At 41.4% G+C, this 20,262-nt stretch overlaps 1 protein-coding gene across 1 annotated transcript in view; it reads right to left on the reverse strand.

The window, feature by feature from the left end:
- Positions 1-20,262, reverse strand: part of Atxn1 (ataxin 1) — a 407,118-nt gene that overhangs the window by 146,555 nt on the left and 240,301 nt on the right. The gene's annotated exons all lie outside the window — the stretch shown is intronic.

Here is a 20,262-nt window from a genome sequence, read left to right on the forward strand (position 1 = left end):
TTGAGAATTGAACAGCCAGCTCTGGCTGGCTCTTCAACAGTAATCTCTCCCTGGAGCACCCAGATATTGGTACCAATTCACAGTGCTACAGGACAGGGGAGAGAGGAGAATAGGATCACAAATGTCTGAAATCTCCCAAGAAAGGGAAGGAATGGGGCGAGGTGAAGGGGAAGAGGCACAGAGTAAGGCAAGCTTACGGCTACTTGGGCCATCTGATGGATTTCAGGTTTGCACTGCTTTGTGCTCTGAATGTTTGCAGGGCTGTGAAATTTTCCACTTGGCCACCTGCCATTTCCAACCACCACCAAAGGTAACACACAGACCCAGAAGTGGCACACCAAGGCCCCGTTGGAAAGGCCTGGATAAGGTTTGTTGCTTTTAGTGAAAAGGCCGATTCATAGACTAATCAGGAATATTTTCCACACTTGGATTTCTTGATATTTTTTTTCCCTCTCCCTCTTTAAGATGAACCCAGGAAGATCTGCTTCCAGTCCAGAATAACTGAGTTATTTTGCCTTGTGGACTCCAGAGCATGCTTGAGGAACAAGAACTTCTATTGGTACTTTTGGGAATGATGGAAGCCACACACTTTATTAGGCTAGAATCCTGTTTGCTTTCCATATAACTTATCCAGGTTCAGCTTTGTCCCTTCACAGTCTGGAGTATGCACTGAGTTGTAGTGGGAGTTGTAGTCTTAGCCCTGTGGTTGAAGTAAATACTATTTCCTAAGAGTGAAAAAAAAAAAGTCGTCCCTTACTCAAAACCAGGCAAGAATGACAAATAGCAAATCTTAGATTTGGAATTGTTAGAACCCTGACAAGCATACCTCAAAGTATATTTTAAGAAAGGGAGAGACAAAATTAGGACAGAAGGGAGGGTAGAGGTGTCTGCCTCTTGTATAATTAATCACCACTTTTAGAGTGAATCCAATTTACCAAGTGCTTCCTTATTAACCATTCACTGAATAGAGTGTTCATGCAACTATTTCCACCAGACTATGTTCCACTGAACAATGTCACGATGACCAAGAAAGACAGATCCCTGTCTTGAGTCAAGGAACTTCTTGAATCAAGAGGGACATTTAACAACCCTAGCATATGGCTTTTTGTATATGATTGGAAACTAGTTAGGTAGAATAATGGAAAAGTAAGAACTGTGATTTATTATCGCTGGGGATAACCTTATTTTGGAAGGAGAAACTACAAAAGGCTCACTTTACAAAAAGTTAACAAACCAACCTTGGGTTTCTAGAAAGAGAAAACGGCCTGTGGGTGGAGCAGGTGGCCTGCATTTAAGAAATAATTATTTCATTTTAGGGGAGACATTTCAGCTGGGGCTCCTCTATCAAGATACAAGCAATGACTGTTTTTTGTTTGTTTTGTTTTTAACGTCATTGGTGGGGCTTGAACTCTGGGCCTGGGTGCTGTCCCTCAGCTCTTCAGCTCAAGGAAAGTGCTCTACCAGTTGAGCCACAGCGCCACTTTTGGTTTTCTGGTGATTATTTGGAGATAAGCATCTCACAGACTTTCCTGCCTGGGCTGGCTTTGAACTGTGATCCTCAGATCTTAGCCTCCTGAGTAGCTAGGATTACAGACGTGAGTGACTGGTGTCCGGCTGCAACGACTATTTTTAATACCTTGAAATGGGAGATGATTCTTCTGATTTCTGGGACCCCAGGACAATCACCAGTAGTAATTTCTGCTAGGGGAACACCCTTGCTCATAGGCATTGTACTTATTATGACTAGAAAGGAATGCCCTGCCCCGCAATGCTCCCCAAGTTACCTTATCATCAAGCTCTCTTCATACCTGTGGTGCACAGCTGGAAAAACCATTTAAAAAAAAAAGCAAACACCAGACCACACTGCATGCAAACTTCTGGGGAAAACAATCCTAGTACCTTTGTGTAGTTTCCAAAGCTTCTGACTTCCCCTTGGCCATGAGGATAGTTCTCTCCTGCATTCACTGTCTGAGTTTGGGGAATCTGATGACCCACCCACAGGAGAGCATGATGCAAAGATGGAAAAGGCAATGGAAAAGCTTTGTTCATCTGCAGTGGTTTCGTATTCCTACTATCCCAGAGATGGCTTCTACTAGGGAAAATAAGTAATTTGCATCCTTCACCCTACAAAACAAACGCCCCCTCAGGCAGGCTCATTTATGTCTTTCCTATGTTGAAAGGCTGTCTGAAGTGAAACTATGCTTCTCTGAGTCTCTTTCCATTTAAGACACCCAGGATAAAATACTGTCTCTCCTACTCTGCATGCAAACAAACACATGAACAACAGTGCATGTTCAAAGTCTTCCAATACAACCCTTCACTTTAACCTGGCAGATTTAACAAACCTTAGCCAACCCAGAGAGAAAAAAAATGCCCCAAACAAAAAAATCCAGCCCAAATTGATCAATACTTTGCCATCAGACTTGGGGAAATATGCCAAGCTGATAGATTCACCCTCTGTCCAAAGGAAAAAATGACACTGTGCCAATTTCTCCACTTCTTGACTGCCTACAGCAATTGTAGTCTTTACTACACATTCTGACCCAAGGTCCTTTCCAATTAGCACACTGTCATCCTGCCTTGTTATATGCCACTGGATTTATTTAAGTCTCAAGGCTCCACAAACTCTATAAGCCTTCTATGAAAGAAATCTTGCCATGCCCTTCTTTTGCAAGCTCCAAATGTCGAATGGAAGAGCCTGATTCTAAATTCAGTGATCCACATCCAAGACCAGTTCTGGAACTTAACCTCTGCCAGACAGGAATGATGCCTGTACAACTATCACTCCCCGCCTTCCCCCACCATGCACACCTTTCTCCACTGTCCAAGGACATGAAGCCATGCTGCCTTTTGTCCAATGGAAGCCTTCCACAAGCCTGAAGACAATGACAACTCGGCCTTCTTGCTTCTGTGCTTCTAACACCTTCCTCTTCTAGTCCTTAGTGGCTTCTGAATAGCTGCCAGGTTCCTCCACAATTGATACCGCCACCCCTCCACCTCCTCATCAGCAGGAACTCATATTCTTGATTCTGTTTCCCTTTTTACTGAAAACCTCACCCTGCCTGAGGACAAGCGGGGTCTTGGAGGCAATGGTTCTCATTTGAAAGCTGGCAGCTGGAGCCTTTAAAAACAATCACAGATTAATGGGAGACATCCTCAGAATTTCCACTGGAGAAATCCCTGAGATCAGGCCAGGGAATCCATGTTCCTAACAAGTTCCCAGGTGATGGAGGTTCTGGGTTTGAGAACCATCTTCCTGCCAGTGACACAGCCAGACAAAGAGATGGAGGATCTTTTGAATACAGTCCATCATTGTACAATGATTACATGGGGGAATGATACCTGCTTATTCCAGAGAGATGAGAAATCACTAAAACAAATAGAGCTGTCAAATCTAGGGGAAAACTTCTAGTGACGACCCTCCTTGCCCCACTTGAGATCTTAATCCATTTTCTACTGACTCCAGCTCTTGGTGGGGTCAGGTGTGACCTATACCTGCCCCCTCCCCATCCCTATCCCTTCCTGTCTCGTTCCTTTCATCTAGAAACTTCTCTTTGGCCCACAAAATACTCAACCACTGCTCTTCCTGAAAGGCCTTCCTCAGGCTCAGATGGCTTGTCACCTTTCTTTCATTGCTCAGCAACAAATGGTTGAAAATATGGTAGAAATTCCAGTTAGTATTTCAATTCCAAACAGCTTTTCAAGCTTTGGAGTTTAATTTCTATCACTATAGTTTGGTGGTTTGTTGTTGTTGTTGTTCATTTGTTTTCTGAGCAGGTCTTGGGCCTTGAACCAAGGGCCTGGAGGCTGTCCCTGAGCTTTTTTGCTTGTGCTCTATTGCTTGAGTCACAGCTCTACTTCTGGCTATTTGATATTTTTAATCAGAGATAAGCATCTCAAGGGCTTTCCTGCCCAGGCTGGCTTTGAATCTTGAAACTTAGATCTCAACCTCTGGAGTAAGCTAGGATTATAAGGTATGACCCATCAGCACCCAGCACTAACACTTACTTTTTTAAAAAATGTTTTAGCAAATTATTTTTATTAAAAAGCCAGGCTAGCTTTCTACCTTGTACATACAGTGGTCTTTCCTGAGTTCTCATTCTGGCCAACTTCTCTGAACATGGTCAGTATAGATCCCCAGTAGTTACATCCTGTTTCTCTTCTTTACTAGACTTAGCCAGGAGCTGTTTTTTACCACCTCATGAGAAAAGCCTATTTGAGAATGAGGTTCCACATTTAGGCACCAAATCTCAAACACCAGGATCCTGGTGACAAGCGAAGTCCCCTAGATCCAGCCATGTCAAATGTTAAATTTATGCTTGAAGCTGTTAGTAATGGTTGTGATAGATAAAATCCAAGACTGACAAATCCCCAGATGTCCACACACGCATACACACACACACACACACACACACACACACACACACACACACACACACACACACATTTCCTCTGTGATTCAATAAAACACTAATAAAACACTAATCTCTGTGCTGATGTTGTAAAGGTATTTTTCAGGTACAATTAAAGTCCCAAGGCAAATAATGTTAATATAAAGAAATTACAGTTGGTGTGCCTAACTTTATCAGGTGAGATAAAGTGTCCTGGACTCTGGTCTTTCCTCAAGCTGCTGTTTATGTATGTCCAACTTTATTCCTTACTTTCCCTCATGTGGTCAATACCAGCCACACTTTCATGTTAACGTCCTCATGTTTCCAACTTCATTTGTCACAATTCATGCCAGCCCTCCCAAGTCCAGTGCATATCCCATTTTTCCCACAGTCCTTTCCTTCACTCTTCTATGTGACAAGTTTCTCAATCATCACATTTTTTTTAAAGCATGTGACCTCCTACCTATTTGATTCTTTCCCAGAGGTCACGTGCCATTTTACTCTTTATCCTAAACTAGGTGCCATCTCCCTGGGAAGACTGTGGACCACTCCATAAAGGAGGAGCCTTGTGTGTGTGTATGTGTGTGTGTGTGTGTGTGTGTGTGTAGGTTGGAGGCTTGAACCCAGGGCCTGGGTGCTGTCCTTGAGGTTTTGTGCTCAAGGCTAAAGCTCCACCACGTGATCTTTAGCTCAACTTCCAGCTTTTTTTGTGTGGTTAATTGGAGATAAGAGTCTTAGGAACTTCCAAACTTTCCTGCCTGAGTTGGCTTTGAACTGCGATCCTCTGATTTCAGCCTCCTGAGTAGCTAGAATTTTACAGACATGAGTCACCAAGGTCTGGCTAGTCTGGCCATTTTGGTGAGGGGAGTGCCTTAGAGGGTTCTTGCAAACGCCAACCCCTTGATAAATTCTTGTGGGCTAACGGAAGAACGTGGCATTTTGTTTTCACTTCGATATGTCCTCAAGTTTCCTTCTTCCTCGGGCCAGAACTCCCTCTGGGTGACTTGGAGAAAAATCACTACCTAAGCCAATAAAACAGCCAATCAATGGAATGTTCAGTAAGAGCCCTCTGTTTCCCACTCAGGGCTGAAGCTGAGTCTGTGTATTTTCTTTCTGAGGAAGAAAGAGAAGCAATCAAGGCCGTAGGCAACTGCAGAGTAGGAGAAAGCTGTCTTCCAGGAGCCCCCAGGGCAGAGCTGATCCCTCTACCCACCCTGCGCCCCCTCCCATGGGGACAGAAATTGCAGCTACAATGGGCCAAATATCCCCTTTCCACAGGAAAAGCCATCTGCAGGGAAGCCAGATCTCAGAGAAAATGAGGGGAGATCAAAGATAGGATGGAAGTGGACACTGAAGGAATTCTGATGCATCAGAGGCACTCATCAGGTCACACGCTCTCCCTTTAATCAGCATCTGGTGATTTGTGAGTTTCCCATTATAAAAACCTCTTTCGAAATAGCTATGTTTGGCTAGCGAGGTTATACTTTTCTGTACATATTAGCTGCTTTGTGATCAGGGAATCAAACGTAAAATTAGTACCTGTCCAAAGATCATAAAACCAGATAAATACGCTGAAAAACTTTGACGATGAAAGATTTTCTTTTTAAAAAAAAAGTCAAATTCAGGGCTGGGAAGGCGGCTCAGTAGTAGAGCGCTTGCCTTGCATGCCTGAGGCCCTGGGTTCCATTCCTCAGCACCACATAAGCAGAAAAAAAAATCCGGAAGTGGGGCTGTGGCTCAAGTGGTAGAGCGCTAGCCTTGAGCTGAAGAGCTGAGGGACAGCACCCAGGACCAGAGTTCAGGCCCACGACCGGACCCCCCCCCAAAAAAAAAAACAACAAAAAAAGTCAAATTCACATTGACCCACTCTACATCTCTCCTTATTAGCATGGTTTATCACACAACGGTAAGGAGAAAATCTGCAGGTGTGGATGTGTGTGTCCTCTTTAATGACACTGGGCACAGTGTGCTGTGAAATGTTATTATACATGCAAAGAAAAGCATGTTCAGCATGTCAAGAATAAAACAAATTGAGCATGGTGTGGTGAGTCAAGCCTGTAATCCTGGCTACTGGGAAGGCAGAGATCAGATGATTGCCATTTGAGGCCAGTCTCGGTGAGTCTCCATCTCAAGCAAGGGCTGAGTGCAGTGGTGCCTGCCTGCTAGCCTGTCTGTAAGGGAAGTACAATGGCTGGGCTCAGTGGCATGTGCCTGCCATTCCCAGAGAGACAGGCGCACAAGTAAGACCGTAGCCCCATTCAGCCTGGGCTGCCTCAGTGCAAAAAAGGAACCTGGGGAATGTGTCAAGTAGTAGGGTGTCTGCCTGACAAATGTGAGGCCCTGAGATCAATCTCAGTACCTACCTCCCCACAAAAAGAATAAAATAGATACAGAAGTTGAATGTACAGGTGCAGAATATCTGATCTGAATAGTGGTATAAATGTCTCTGGGAAGTTGTTGTAAGGACTCAATGCTCCTTCCTCAAGATTTCTGGCTTTCTTCGTTTATCTCCCTTGTTCCCGCAGGGGTTGCTGATATCCACCAGAAGGCATGGCAGCCCAGGAGCCCAGGAGCCAAAGGAATTTAGATCAAGAAGCCAGGAGACCACACTGTGGTTACACAGCTCCTGGGTGACGCCCCTTTGGCTGCTAGGAGCCTCCTGGGAAAGAAGAGTTTTATTCATGCTTGCTTGAAAAGGTCAGCATTTAGTCTGGGGCTGTTGCTGAGGGCTGGGCAAAAGTAGGGGAAGGTGGACATAGCTTATGTTTCCTGCTTTGGTAATTTCAAACACATTTCTAAGTCTCAGGCAGTGAAGGCCACTGGGAAACTATGTATGTCTTCTGACGTTTAAGTTTATTTCAGTTTCTGCTCTATTTTTGGAGAGGAGTCGGGGGAGTTCTAAGGCCTGGGTGCTAACCCCTTAGTTTTTTCACTCAAGGATGATGTTTTACCACTTGAGCCACAGCTCTTCTTCCAGCCTTTTGGTGGTTAACTGGAGATAAGAGTCTCAGACTTTCCCTACCTGGATTGGTTTTAAATTGGGATCCTCAGATCTCACCATCCTGAGGAGCTAGGATTAAAGGCCTGAGCCATTAAAGCCTGGCTTCTCTCTTTCTTTCTCTCTCTCAAAATGACAAAAAAAAATCAGAAAAATTCCCAAAGAAAAAAATGGTAAACTATTTCCCTCTCATTCTCTATTGGCCCTGGTTTTAGGAGTTATAGGATAGCATTCTACACTGTTTTATTTGGTCTGACTTCACTAAATACCAAATAAGGAATGAAGAGAAAATGAGGAGAATTGGCCCCAGCTTCCGCCTGCAGAAACAGGAGTAATACTTCCCCAAGGACATTCAAAATACCACACTGGAGGCACCCAACTGCAGCTATAACTCCTTCCTTCCTTTCTTTCATTAAAAAGATAAAATAAAATATTACCATGCAATCGAGTGCTAGCTGCTCAAACCAATAATCCCAGCTACTCAAAAGGTTGAGATCTGAGGATGAAGGTTTGAAGCCATCCTGGGCAGGTAAGTGCCTCAGACTTTTAGCTCCAATTAAGCACCAAAGAGCTCAAAGTGAAGCTATGGCTCAAATGATAGAGCTTTAGCCTTGAGCAAAATGCTAAGGGACAACACCCACACAGAGTTTAAGCCCAAGGACTGACACGCACACACACACACACACACACACAAAGTATATTTACATTACTATGCAAAAACAAAGAGCCTGGCTAGGACCATAATCTCCAGCTTTTGAGGTTATAGTACTATTGTGTGACTAAAGGTGAAAACAAGCAGAATTGTTTTTTACAACTCAAAGTCATTGGCAGTTTTACCTTCCCTACTTTGCATGTTTGGACAAATGGGGGACCAATGGGACTTTCTAGACCAACTTAAGTCAACCTATTTTTCTTGCTCACCTATTTTTAATAAATGAAAAGCCAGGACAACCTCTTTTTTTTCATACCATTTCAAGTAGCTGCTTCCTTGCCTTAAGTATTACAACTTTCTGATGCAATCGGAACAAAAGGATCAGTAGACAAAGACACTATTCAAAACGTCTCTCTTTTTGGAGGAGGCTTAAGTAAATGATTTTAGCTTAAAACTGAGATTTCAATGGTCTCAGCTGTGAACTCTAAGTAACAGGAATGGCACTTGGCATTCAATCTAGGGATTACCTAGATTGAACCCCTAAAGGCAGGTAGACTTTGATGTGGGTTACTTGGTGCCAGGTAAGTGCTAGGAAATGCAATGAGCCTTTTTTTCTATGAATGTGGAGGTGAGATTTCGAAATCATATTTGGAACAAATACTCATCGTATGGGGAAATGGGGGCAGCAGAGGGGAGGCCCCTTGGTGTGAGCATCAGCTCACACCTCTGCTCACTTGCCAGTCTGAGCCCTTAAAAGTCACATTGCACAGGGAAACACCACTTGCCATAAAATTTGAAGCTCAAAATGTTGAGACATGTTGTTTTGTCAAGACAAATAGCCATGCATATTTTCTGAGTAAAGCACTTTGGCAAGAGACAGCTGTGAGTTGTTTCCAGAGTCCAGAAACACAATCAAAACACCTGATGATTGTGTTTTGTTAAAAATGCCCAAAGAATTTCTCTGTGCTGTGAGCATCCTGCAGTGTCCCTCCCCACTCCCCTTTCCCTCCACTTTTTTCCCCCCTTAGAATTAAAAAGCAAGAAAGTGATATTCAAAGTGGATCCATCGAATTTGCTTGGAAGTGAAAGCCCAGAAAGTAGAAAGACTCTCCATTCTGAGAGGAGCCCCGAAGATGAGGCCTTTCCTACCTCTCTTGAGAGAGAAATCTTTTCAACTTTTTAGAACAGCAGCAACTATTTAGCCAGGCACCTGGTTCCAGAACACAAATTCTCAAGTTCAGGCCTAGGCCTCTGTATTAGGAGAAAGAGTAATGGGGTTCTCCTCTCCCCCACTTTCACATGTAGGGGTTTAGACTTACATCAAGGCTCAGGGGATTTTTCACCCTTACAACTCCTAACATATCAGAAGAAGAGGGGGGGGAAATCTTACTCCTTAATTGTTTTGTCTAATAAGCTTTCAAAAGTTCATTTTTGTTACCTTTTTTTTTTTTTCCAGGGAAAATAAGAGGCCTTTTACAGAAATTCTATTGCTAAAACAATGGAATTCTCCTGGGAATGACTTCGTTATGGAAATTAAGTGACAGCTTCTTTTATCCAGCCAGGCAGAAAGTGTGCATTTAGAAAAGGCATTCAGAGCTCTCAAGTGTTGTGTGTGGGAGGACAGAAAATGCTATTTTTAATTCAGATCTCAGCATCCCTCTCCCGCAGGTCTTTCAGTATAATCATAATCATAATAAGACTGATCTAAAGAGAAGAAGAAAAAAGATTCCCATTCCTGCATTCCTGCTGACCCCAGCAGAAAAAAAGAGGAGGGGAAAAAAAGGAAGAAAGTGAAAATGAAGAGAGTAATACAGCAATGCAACTTCCTTCTGTTTTCAGACCACTCTGGGCTCAAAGAATCATCATCAAGGCAATCAGAACTCTTACCCAGAGTTTAAAGCACTTAGACTCTGCTAGTAATGCCTGGTGTCTTCTCACACCAAGTTATATTTTTGTACCTGTGACTCCCCACCCGCCCCTGCCCTGTGTTTGCGCTGTTTGCCTGTGCCTGCCAGGACGTGGTGTGCATATTCCTCTACCTTGGACTCAGACTTAATGTGCGTTGGGGAAGACTTGATAGGTGAGTTCAGTTGGATGGAACTTGGGCTGTTACTTTTCGGTGACTGAGCTGGTAGTTGGGCAAACGGAGAGCTTTCTGGGCTGTGCTGGAAACTGGAGATCTAAGTTAATGAATGTGCTGGGAAGGAAGTGATATGCATGGAAATGGCGTTGTGATGAGCATGGAGAAGTTTGGTATTGGATGGAAGAAAGGATGGAATCACTAAAAGTACCTGATGGCACAAAACCTAGCAAAACCGACTGCCTTCTGACCATGCATGCGGTATTAAAGATGGAAGTAGAAGAGTTTCTAAAAATTAATTAATTTAATGGAAGCTAAATTCATTTCAAATAAAATCTTCCATTTAACTTAACCACTTTTTTCTTTCTTTCTTTTTCTTGTTTTTTTTTGGGGGGGAGGGCCAGTATTGGGGCTTGAACTACAGGCCTCTTTACTCTCATTTAGCTTTTTCTGCTCAAAGCTGGTGCTCTACCATTTGAGCCAGACTTCCACTTTCAGCTTTTTGCTGCTTAAATGGAGATAAGAATCTCATGGATTTGTCTGCCAGGGCTGACTAGGTAATAAAAGATGTAAGAATTCATTGCAAATCCCAAATCAGAAATATTTACTCTCGTATTTTCTTCTGAGAGATTTTTAATTAAAAAAATTAAGCTATTGCATTTAGGTTATTGATTTATAATTAACTTTTTTTGGTATATGATTTGAGTAAGGGTCTAGTGTTTGTATGCATGGTGTATGTCTGGTATATTCAGCACCAATTGTTGAGAAGAAATAAGAGATATTTTGATTAGAGAGTAGTTTTAGTCCTTTCTCTTGGGGAAAAAGAAAACAGCAACAAAAGTACATATATGCATATATAGATATATAGATATATATGATTTTAACTGGCATTTGAGTGTGAAGTGCCTGTCTCGAGTTTCCATTGAATACAGTGAATAGGTTTCTTCCTCATCCTTCAATTAGAAGGTGAAGCACATTTTCTTTTTTTTTGTCGGTCATGGGGCTTGAACTCTGGGCCTGGGCGCTGTCCCTCAGCTCTTCAGCTCAAGGCGAGAGCTCTACCACTTGAGCTACAGCGCCACTTCCGGTTTTCTGGTGGTTTATTGGAGATAGAAGTCTCATGGTCTCTCCTGCCCAGGCTGGCTTTGAACCGCGATCCTCAGATCTCAGCCTCCTGAGTAGCTAGGATTACAGGCGTGAGCCACCAGCACCCAGCGTGAAGCACATTTTCAAGAACTAAAACCCACCAGAATTATAGAAGAGCAGTCAGAGAAGTCAGCTAGCTCTTGAGTGGGACTTTTATAAGGATAATTGCCAAGTGCAACAAATACCTAGAAATACTGAGTTCCTGTTCTTCAAGATCTTTTCCTTTTGTCTCCCTTATAATGAACAGCCCCTGTCCTCAGATAGCTAAAAAATTCTGCCCTATTTCCCAGCCCAGTACCCATCATCAGGAGCATTGGCTCTTGGGAGAGAATGTAATAATCTAATTTATACTAAATCATATATGACCAGCAGAAAGACCATACCTTTCACCCAATGCTCAAGTCTCTGTTTAAGTGAAAAAGACTAGAACACAGGTTCTATCATTCCAAGTTCCACTCCCCGCCCCCAACCAATGCCAGAATTGGAGACTTGCAACTCTTCCCAGAGCATCCTCACTGGATCCTGGCTGCATATCATAATCCCCTGGGAAGCTTTATGAAACACTGGCCCTGACTCCACCCACAGAGATCCCCACTGGACTGGGCTGAAGTGCCCCAGTCAAAGGGCTTTGGGAAAACAGCACAGGGGAATTTAACTTGCAGGCCAAGTTAGGGGAACTGATGATAAAAGTCCATCATCCGAGGTGGCTCTTTTCTCTCTCTTCAAGGGCAATGCCTATCTTGTTAGCAAACTCTGCTTGCAGGCCATGAGAGGTGTCTTCCTTTAGTTTTAAAAAGTCTTAAAGGTTCAGATTAAAAGTAACAAAACAAGAATTTCCCCTATCAGTTCTCATTTCCCAGCAATCCTGGGAAAGTAGGTTTATTATTCCCATGTCAGATGAGGTAACAAACTCAGAGACTGATTAAAGCAAAAGTCCCAGATCATAGAACTTGAAAGTAATAGAGCATGGATTATAATACAATTCCTCCAGGCTCAAAGTCTAAGGTTTATGCAGCTTCTCTCCAAGATGCCCACAGAGTCAACCTATTTTCAGAGTGACCATACAACTTGATGCCCAGATAAACGAAGAGAACAGCAACTTCACAACTTCTGTCCAGCCCTATCTTGTAGCATCAGGCTGGGAGACACACAGACTCACCTCAGTTCACATGAGGGTTATGTTGTGATAAACTCATCATAAATGGAGAATACAATAAGCTGAAAGCACATGAAACCTATGGAACATCCTAACTCAACAACACAGCATAGTGTAGAGTTGGTATTCCTCCTCCAGTCTCAAGGCCCAGGGCTGACTGGAAGCTGTGGTTGCTTTTGGTGCCGAGGAGAGGAGAGGAGAGGAGAGGAGAGGAGGGGAGGGGAGGGGAGGGGAGGGGAGGGGAGGGGAGGGGAGGGGTGGAAAGGGGAGGGGAGAGGAGGGGTGGAGAGGGGAGGGGAGAGGAGAAGAGAGGAGAGGAGAGGAGAGGAGAGGAGAGGAGGGGAGGGGAGGGGAGAGGAGAGGAGAGGAGAGGAGAGGAGAGGAGGGGAGGGGAGGGGAGGGGAGAGGAGGGGTGGAGAGGGGAGGGGAGAGAAGAGAGGAGAGGAGAGGAGAGGAGAGGAGGGGAGGGGAGAGGAGGGGAGAGGAGAGATCATATAGTCTGGGGAAAGATCAAAATTCAAAATGCCAAGTATGTTTTCTATTGAATGTCTATTGTTTATTAACATTATAAAATCAATAAAATTTAACTTGAACCATGGTAAGCTGCCAACTGTCAGTATAGTCATGAAAAGCAATGGCAGGTACCACCCCTACCATTTAATTTCCTTGCCCTCTGCTCTGTGTGTGTGTGTGTGTGTGTGTGTGTGTGTGTGTGTGTGTGTGTGTGTGTGTGTGTGTGTGTGTGTCTACAGAGGGAAACAGGCTTACAGGAAATATATGAATTCAGGAAAACATGGCAACACACCCACAACATGCCCAGATAGGGTTTTTAAGAGACGAGGAGGGAAAAGTCACTCTCTTCAGTATTGTGGTAAGACTGGCAAAGGGCAGTCATGAAAAACCTTTATTGTGGTATGAAAACAATAAACATGGAGGAAACAGTCAATACATCTATGGATCACTCTAGTGCCTAGAAAGAATTATAAAGCACAACAAGTTGGAACAGTAAAGCCAAAAGATGTAATGCACAAAAACCTCTGATATTTATTTAGGTTCTTGTAGTAGAGAATACAAGTACCCTACCTATACTGTCACAAATACTGAAGCATAGGGTATGATAGCAAGACTTTAGACAGCAGCAGAACAAAACCCAAAATATCAGCAATGAGGGCTGATGCTAGGAAGTCCCTTTCTCATCTTCTTTCAGGCTGAGAAAGAACATGAGATATTTGTGTGATAGATTCAAACAAATGTGACTTTTACATATATACCAGGCTTGGGGGAGAAGTACATTTCAGTCTCTCCAATCTACATTCTCACAGTCTACATTTTCACAGATCTATATTCTTCTTCTAAACACAAGGAGAGAAGGGTTGTGATTTTATTGCTGTGTGTAATGACATAAGGGAACTGGAATTATTTTCACTATAGTAGACTTTGGTGATGGCAAAGAGGGAAGATTTGATGGAGGTTTTCTTAGGTCAATATTAGAAGTTGGTTAGAGGAGAAAAGTTTTCACAAGTGGGAATTGTCGATGCTTGTCTTCTAATTGTAGTGAATCTATCAACCTTCCCCCCCCCCCCAACTATATCAAGACTTTACTCTTCAAAATCATCCTCAGCGTGCTTTGAATTGCTATACTTTTAAGTTAACTACTTCTCAAAGTGCTGTTTAAAACCTGACATCTTCAACCACATTTCAGTCTCAGAGTATATCTCAATTTGCAAAGCCTCATTGGGTCTTACAGGAAAGTGCTACTTTGAAAAAAAATACACTTGACAGCCAATCTCTTGGAAATGACTTATACAGAAATTGTGTTCAAATTACTTTAGATCAAGACATTTAAGAGAAAATGTGGTTTTCTTTGTAATAGGCTAAAAATAATGATATCCTTTATCTTCAACTGAACATGTACATATGTTGTCTAAGCTGTTGCACTTAAACAAATTGAAAAACAGTAGGATTCTGGCGGCAGTCCATATAGAAACAAGACTTGCCCAGAATATCATTTTGAACATTAAAAAAAGTACAATTAACTGTTATTTTCCACCAAGTTTCAATCCTACATATAGAATTGGAGTTGTCAGCCAGGTTTAAGACAGGGTATCATAAAATCGAACGTCTCAAAAACAGGCAGGAAACTCCAAAACAAAAAGTATTTCTTTTGGATCCAATTTTAAGTGAAGAATAAAGGATTAAGAGGAAAGTTACAGAATTTATATTTCTATGATTTTTTTTTTTAGCTACTGGGGAATCTGCTTTTAAAACTGAGCATTTTAATACAGATTTGTTTCGCTTATTATCTTTTCCCCACCCTCCCCCATATTTTATTATCATCAGTTAGTGGAATGAGGGGGCTTCATTTTGATAAGTCTCTATATGTAAACAGTGTACGCTGATGAGGCCAAGTGACATTTGTGACATTATTTTGCCTAAAATATCTCTAAATCATATTCTTAAACACATCCCAACAAAACAGTTCACTGAAATATCCTGTTCATTTTTTCACCTTACCTTGAGATAGGGTTCAGAAGTAGGTGGGGGGGGGGGGGGGGCGTGGAGAAGGAAAGGTACCTGGCTTTGAATGCAAAATATTGAACTGGAAAACACATACTTAATGATTCCTCATCACCAACAGCAGTGTTGTGGTTGTTTTTACAGCCAGAACCTTGCATTTTAAACAAAATCGGAGATAGTAATTGAATACATAAAGAAGTGAAATTAAGGTTATTCCTACTGCTTACCATACTAGTTCCTCTACCTCATTCATCACCACCAAATACTGCTGAAAACAGTCCCACCCATGAGGGTACCAGAGAATCTTTAGATTCCTCTGTGACTGTTCTTTTCTAATTCACAAGACTCTAAAGGCCAGACTCAGGACACCTTAGCAATGATGGATGACTGCCACTGACCATGCTACCTGTCCCTGGGACATCTCTCTTCTACATATCTTTTCCATTTGTTAAGTATCAAGCTACCCTACCTCAACTCTGCATCTGCTCACTTAATTCCATATTTTACTTAATTCATACCCCACCATGCTGAGTAATTATGGTTTATATGACTTTCATCCTCTAAATGAACAGGCAAGAAATCATGGACAGAGAGTCTATATTATATTTAGGAATGCAATCAAGCTTTCAGCCCATGAAATACTATCTGCAGCACATAAGAAGGGCTTCACTCATGTTTGTTAAGTGGAGGAATGAATGAAGATGACTGGGTGGGTGACAAGACTGGATGCATTTTTATGAAACCTGTGTTTCATCGGAACATGCCTATGTTATATACATAGGTTTGAAAGTATGGTAAAATACACATAACAGAAAATTTACCATGTTAACCACTTTAAAAAAAAACTAACTTACATTAGTCATCTGGGGGAGGAGTCCATGGTTACATGTCCACACAAGTTTACAATAGATTCCAACCAATCCTACTCCAGACGCCCATCTGAACCATTTTTTACCAGTGTAGTTCAGTGGGTTAACTCCATTCCCAATGCTGGGTAGCCATTTCTACCATCTAACTCCACAACGCCTTCATTATGCAAAACCAGAACTGTGGATCACATGTATATTTTAAGTAGTACACTGAATAATGACCTTCATGTGGATTACCAGGTTCTTCGCGTCTTTCTGGCCCCCACCTACTCAGGCCTTTCATCTATACCATCAAGATGTCCTCTACCAAGAGGTGTGGTAAATGTGGTGGAGACATGTGGTCAATGAAATTCCTGCTTGCTTGCAGAGGTACTAACAAATAGTTTGGGTTGCTCAAAACGAATTTCCTGTATGTTTTCCTAAACTCACATTGACTCGCTGTTGAGGGCCAACTTTCTCTGCTGGGACTCCTCAGACTTCCCAAAAGCATGCTTTTTTTTTTTTTTTTTTTTAAGAGCAGAGCCTGTGTATCATCTGTATATTCTCCATACCTAGCTTATGTATGAGAGTCACATGGTTTGCTATTTTTGACCTTCAGAATCTAGGTCTTATTTTCTATAGGATGAGTATATAAGATACTGTGAACATTTCTTCTTCCCCGACCAGGAAAGTAATTGTTATATCCACAATGCAGCGCATCTTCAGTGGCTCCAGAGAAATTAAAGAAAGTTGATCCATGGGTCAATGAAAATGACACCAACGTGAAGCTGTTCCTGACTTCCTTCTGTACCCCATACTCAACAGCTCTCTGATTGAAAGCCCAAGATTTGAAACACCTACTCTTTGTGTGGCTGATTTAGCTCTAGTGATTGAAAGAGTCTATCTTATCCATTGTGCAGCAACCCAACTTCCGTTTTTGTGGCCTTCACTCTGCTTCTGTTTCTTAACTTGGAATCATCGCTAATGCTTTCTACCTCATTCATAGTGCTCACTACACTCTCTGAGGAGACCTGGTCACTGAACAAGGGGCCAGACTGAGCCAGACACAATTTAAATTTGTCCTCTCAGCTATATCCAGGTATTAAGAGGCACCGAGGCAGCCGCTCAGTCTTTGCTTGCAAGATGCAACATATCAACCTTCTCCAGTAATCACATGTCACATTGATCCAGAGAGCATCATACCATTGGAATTTCTTCTACCCAGAAAGGTTTCTTCTACCATGGAGAAGGTTTCTCCTGGGTGAATGGAAAGACTTGGCATCTGTACTGTTTGTGCATGTCCTATCACTAGGTCAGGTTGCCATCCCAACCACAAAGTGTTAGTAAGAAAAAGGAAGCATATAGGCTTTATTTGGGAGGTTAAGTACACTGGAAGTCTACTAAAATAGAATGTTAAATACAGCAATGAGATTTCCCTTTGCAATACAAGGAGGAAGGGAATTGCATATAAACACAAGCCAGCCTTGCTTAAAAAGCTCTTTGTCCCTTACAAAACTGCAACTGACTATTTACAGAGTACCTAGATTTTCTGAAATACTGTATTAGAACTGATCCGTGGACACTGTTAGGAGCATCCTATTCCCAAAGCATGCTTAGCAGAGCCACATTTAAAGAAAGCAAATTAGAGTCCCAGAAATAGGTGATTCAGAATATCAACTATAAGGTGGTTCTTCCTCCCCTCCTCCTCCTGCTCCTTCTTTTTCTCCTTCTCCTCCTCCTCCTTCTTCACATCATCATCATCATCATCATCATCATCAGTTGCAGTGCTGTAGGTCAGGGCCTTGTGCATGTTAGACAACTGATCTACCACAGAGCTATCTACATTTCAACCCTTCTATCATTTAAGCAATTCAAGCATCTTTTTGTGTTATATCCCATGCCAGAAAAAGTAGAAAAGTCTCTGCTTTCGTTCCCGTACCCAAGGAATGGTGTGTGCTAGTACACTCCACGTTACACAATCCCATTTTCTCCCATAAGAAGAGATCCTCTTTCTGTGTGGTTCTTGACTCCATCTTTGTAGAAGAGAACTCATTTCTCCGATGAAGCCCAGGCTGAGGACATCATGGTTTCAGAAGGAAACGCACACAGTTCCACAGGAATTAAAGATAATTAGATGCTCTGGACAAAAATGTAAAATGGGTGGAAGACTCGTTTCAATCTGTCCATTCACTGTGACTCATTGTTAGGGTGACACAGACCGGGCAGCATCTGTTCAAATTCATCACCATATTAAGCACCCAACTAAATGAGTTGTTTTAAAGAAAATGGTCCAGACGGGTAATTCTAATGATTTTTCTCTAGTTGGATCTTATTTCATTCTTTTGCATAAACAAAGCTGATGTTCCCTCCATCCTCTCCCATCTAAAGTTCTCAGAAAATCCTGGTCTACATCTTTGTGTAGACCAAGAAAGGGTAAGTTTTTTTCTTTTTCATATATATATATATATATATATATATATATATATATATAATGTAAAGATACTGTACAGAGGGGTTACATTTACACGAGCAAGGTAATGAGTTCATTTCTATTATATATGTACATATATATATCCTATCAAGCATTGTTATCAACTCCTTTGTTTTTTCCCTACCATCCCTTTCCTCTCCACCTCCCCACCTCCCCTGTGCCCAAAGTTGTAAAGTTTGTTTTCAACATAGTGTCTTATACATCTTGTTGTTACAATGGGTCATCCTGTAATAGTATTTCGGCATTTTGCTATTTCCCTTCCCCTCCCCCAATTAGAAAAAAGTATATACAAGATGCAGGGCACCAGAATCAAACATAGTGACAACAGGGGTTATACCATGGGGGAAGAACATACAAAAGAAACAAAAAAAATCATATAGTACATTATAAGTATATTAAAAAGAACAGCAAGAAAGATAAAATCTCTTGTGTCCCTATCTTGGTTCTTTTTTTTTTTTTAAATTCTTTTCTTCCTATTTTATGGCAACCAAGACATTTAAATTCTTTGGAAAATGCAGAATTTATTTATATGATGAGGTCAAAAATATTAGTGTAGGGGCTGGGAAGGTGGCTCAGTGGTAGAGCGCTTGCCTTGCATGCATGAGGCTCTGGGTTCAATTCCTCGGCACCACATAAGCAGAAAAAAGCCGGAGGTGGCGCTGTGGCTCAAGTGCTAGAACCACAAGTCTTGAGCTGAAGAGCTGAGGGACAGTGCTCAGGCCCAGAGTTCAGGACCCATGATCAACCCCCCCCCCAAAAAAAAAAAAATTAGTGTACTGTTCAGAAAGGGTAGGAGAGAACTGATGTATTTAACATTGAAAAATGACTTTGGAATTCACAGGTCAAATATATGAAATAAATATTATTATTAATTTGTTTCAGTGAAGGCTCACTGAAGGTCTGTGGCCTAATGGGCCTAATTAGGACCCAAAAGATCATATTTGTGGTAAGAGGGAAAATTAATTCTCCTCTGGATTAAGTGAATAAAGGGCATGTTAATGATAACAGATAATATCATACAACAACAGATTGTAAGTTAATAAGGGTAAAAGTTAACCAACCAATTGAATCGATGGACGAATGAATAGATAGACAAATAGCCAATGAAAGTCCATATATATATATATATATATATATATATATATATATATATGTATTTATCTCTCTCTCTATATATATATATCCCTCTATAGTGTGTCTGTCAGTGTGTGTAATTCTTTTTTTCTTACCTAATTATCACTGCACAACCTGGTCATCATACTTCAAGTCTTTAAATAGAAAGTCTCATCTATCTATGAGACTTCCAGTTAGGTATTTTCAACATAGATTTCTCTAATTTTTGAAGTAAGCACATATATGTGCTTATAACATATAATCAAATATAATATATAATCAAAAATATTTATTTTATCCATTCATATAACAAGAGTAAGAATAGCAAGAGATATTCAACGTGCTTGAAGTTAATTAAAAAATAAACGGATGAGTGGATGGAGGAGAGGTATTACCTAATTGAAGCAATGCAAGGTCAGAAGGAAAACCTTGAAAGGTTTCTCAGAAAAGACTAAACTTCAAACATATCTGGCAAATACTTCTCTTAGTGTTTGTTAAAGGGCATTCACTGGATAGAAGCGTTTCCTTATAGTTTAAGATAACTTTATTTATCAATGCATGCATAAATAAAAAGAAAGGTAACAAGGCATTCTTTGCGAAATGCAGCACCTAGAAAAGACTGGGCCTCCCCTAATGTTTCAAATCTTTATAAATGTTAGTTTATATTATATTATATTAGTTGCTGCTCCCTTCAGTATTTTATTTTGATCAACAAAGTATTTATTATACAAGGTATAACCTTACAACTACTTTAATCAAAGTTTTGCATAGTTATAAAAGTCACATAACAGTAGTTTTTTTAAGAAAACAAATTTACCTAGTAATTATTCTTGACAGTATGACTTTCACAGTTGTAAGCAGTTGATAACC

Source organism: Dipodomys spectabilis, unplaced genomic scaffold, assembly GCF_019054845.1.
Source record: "Dipodomys spectabilis isolate Male_0828 unplaced genomic scaffold, ASM1905484v1 ptg000045l, whole genome shotgun sequence".
Classification (NCBI taxonomy): Eukaryota; Metazoa; Chordata; class Mammalia; order Rodentia; family Heteromyidae; genus Dipodomys; species Dipodomys spectabilis.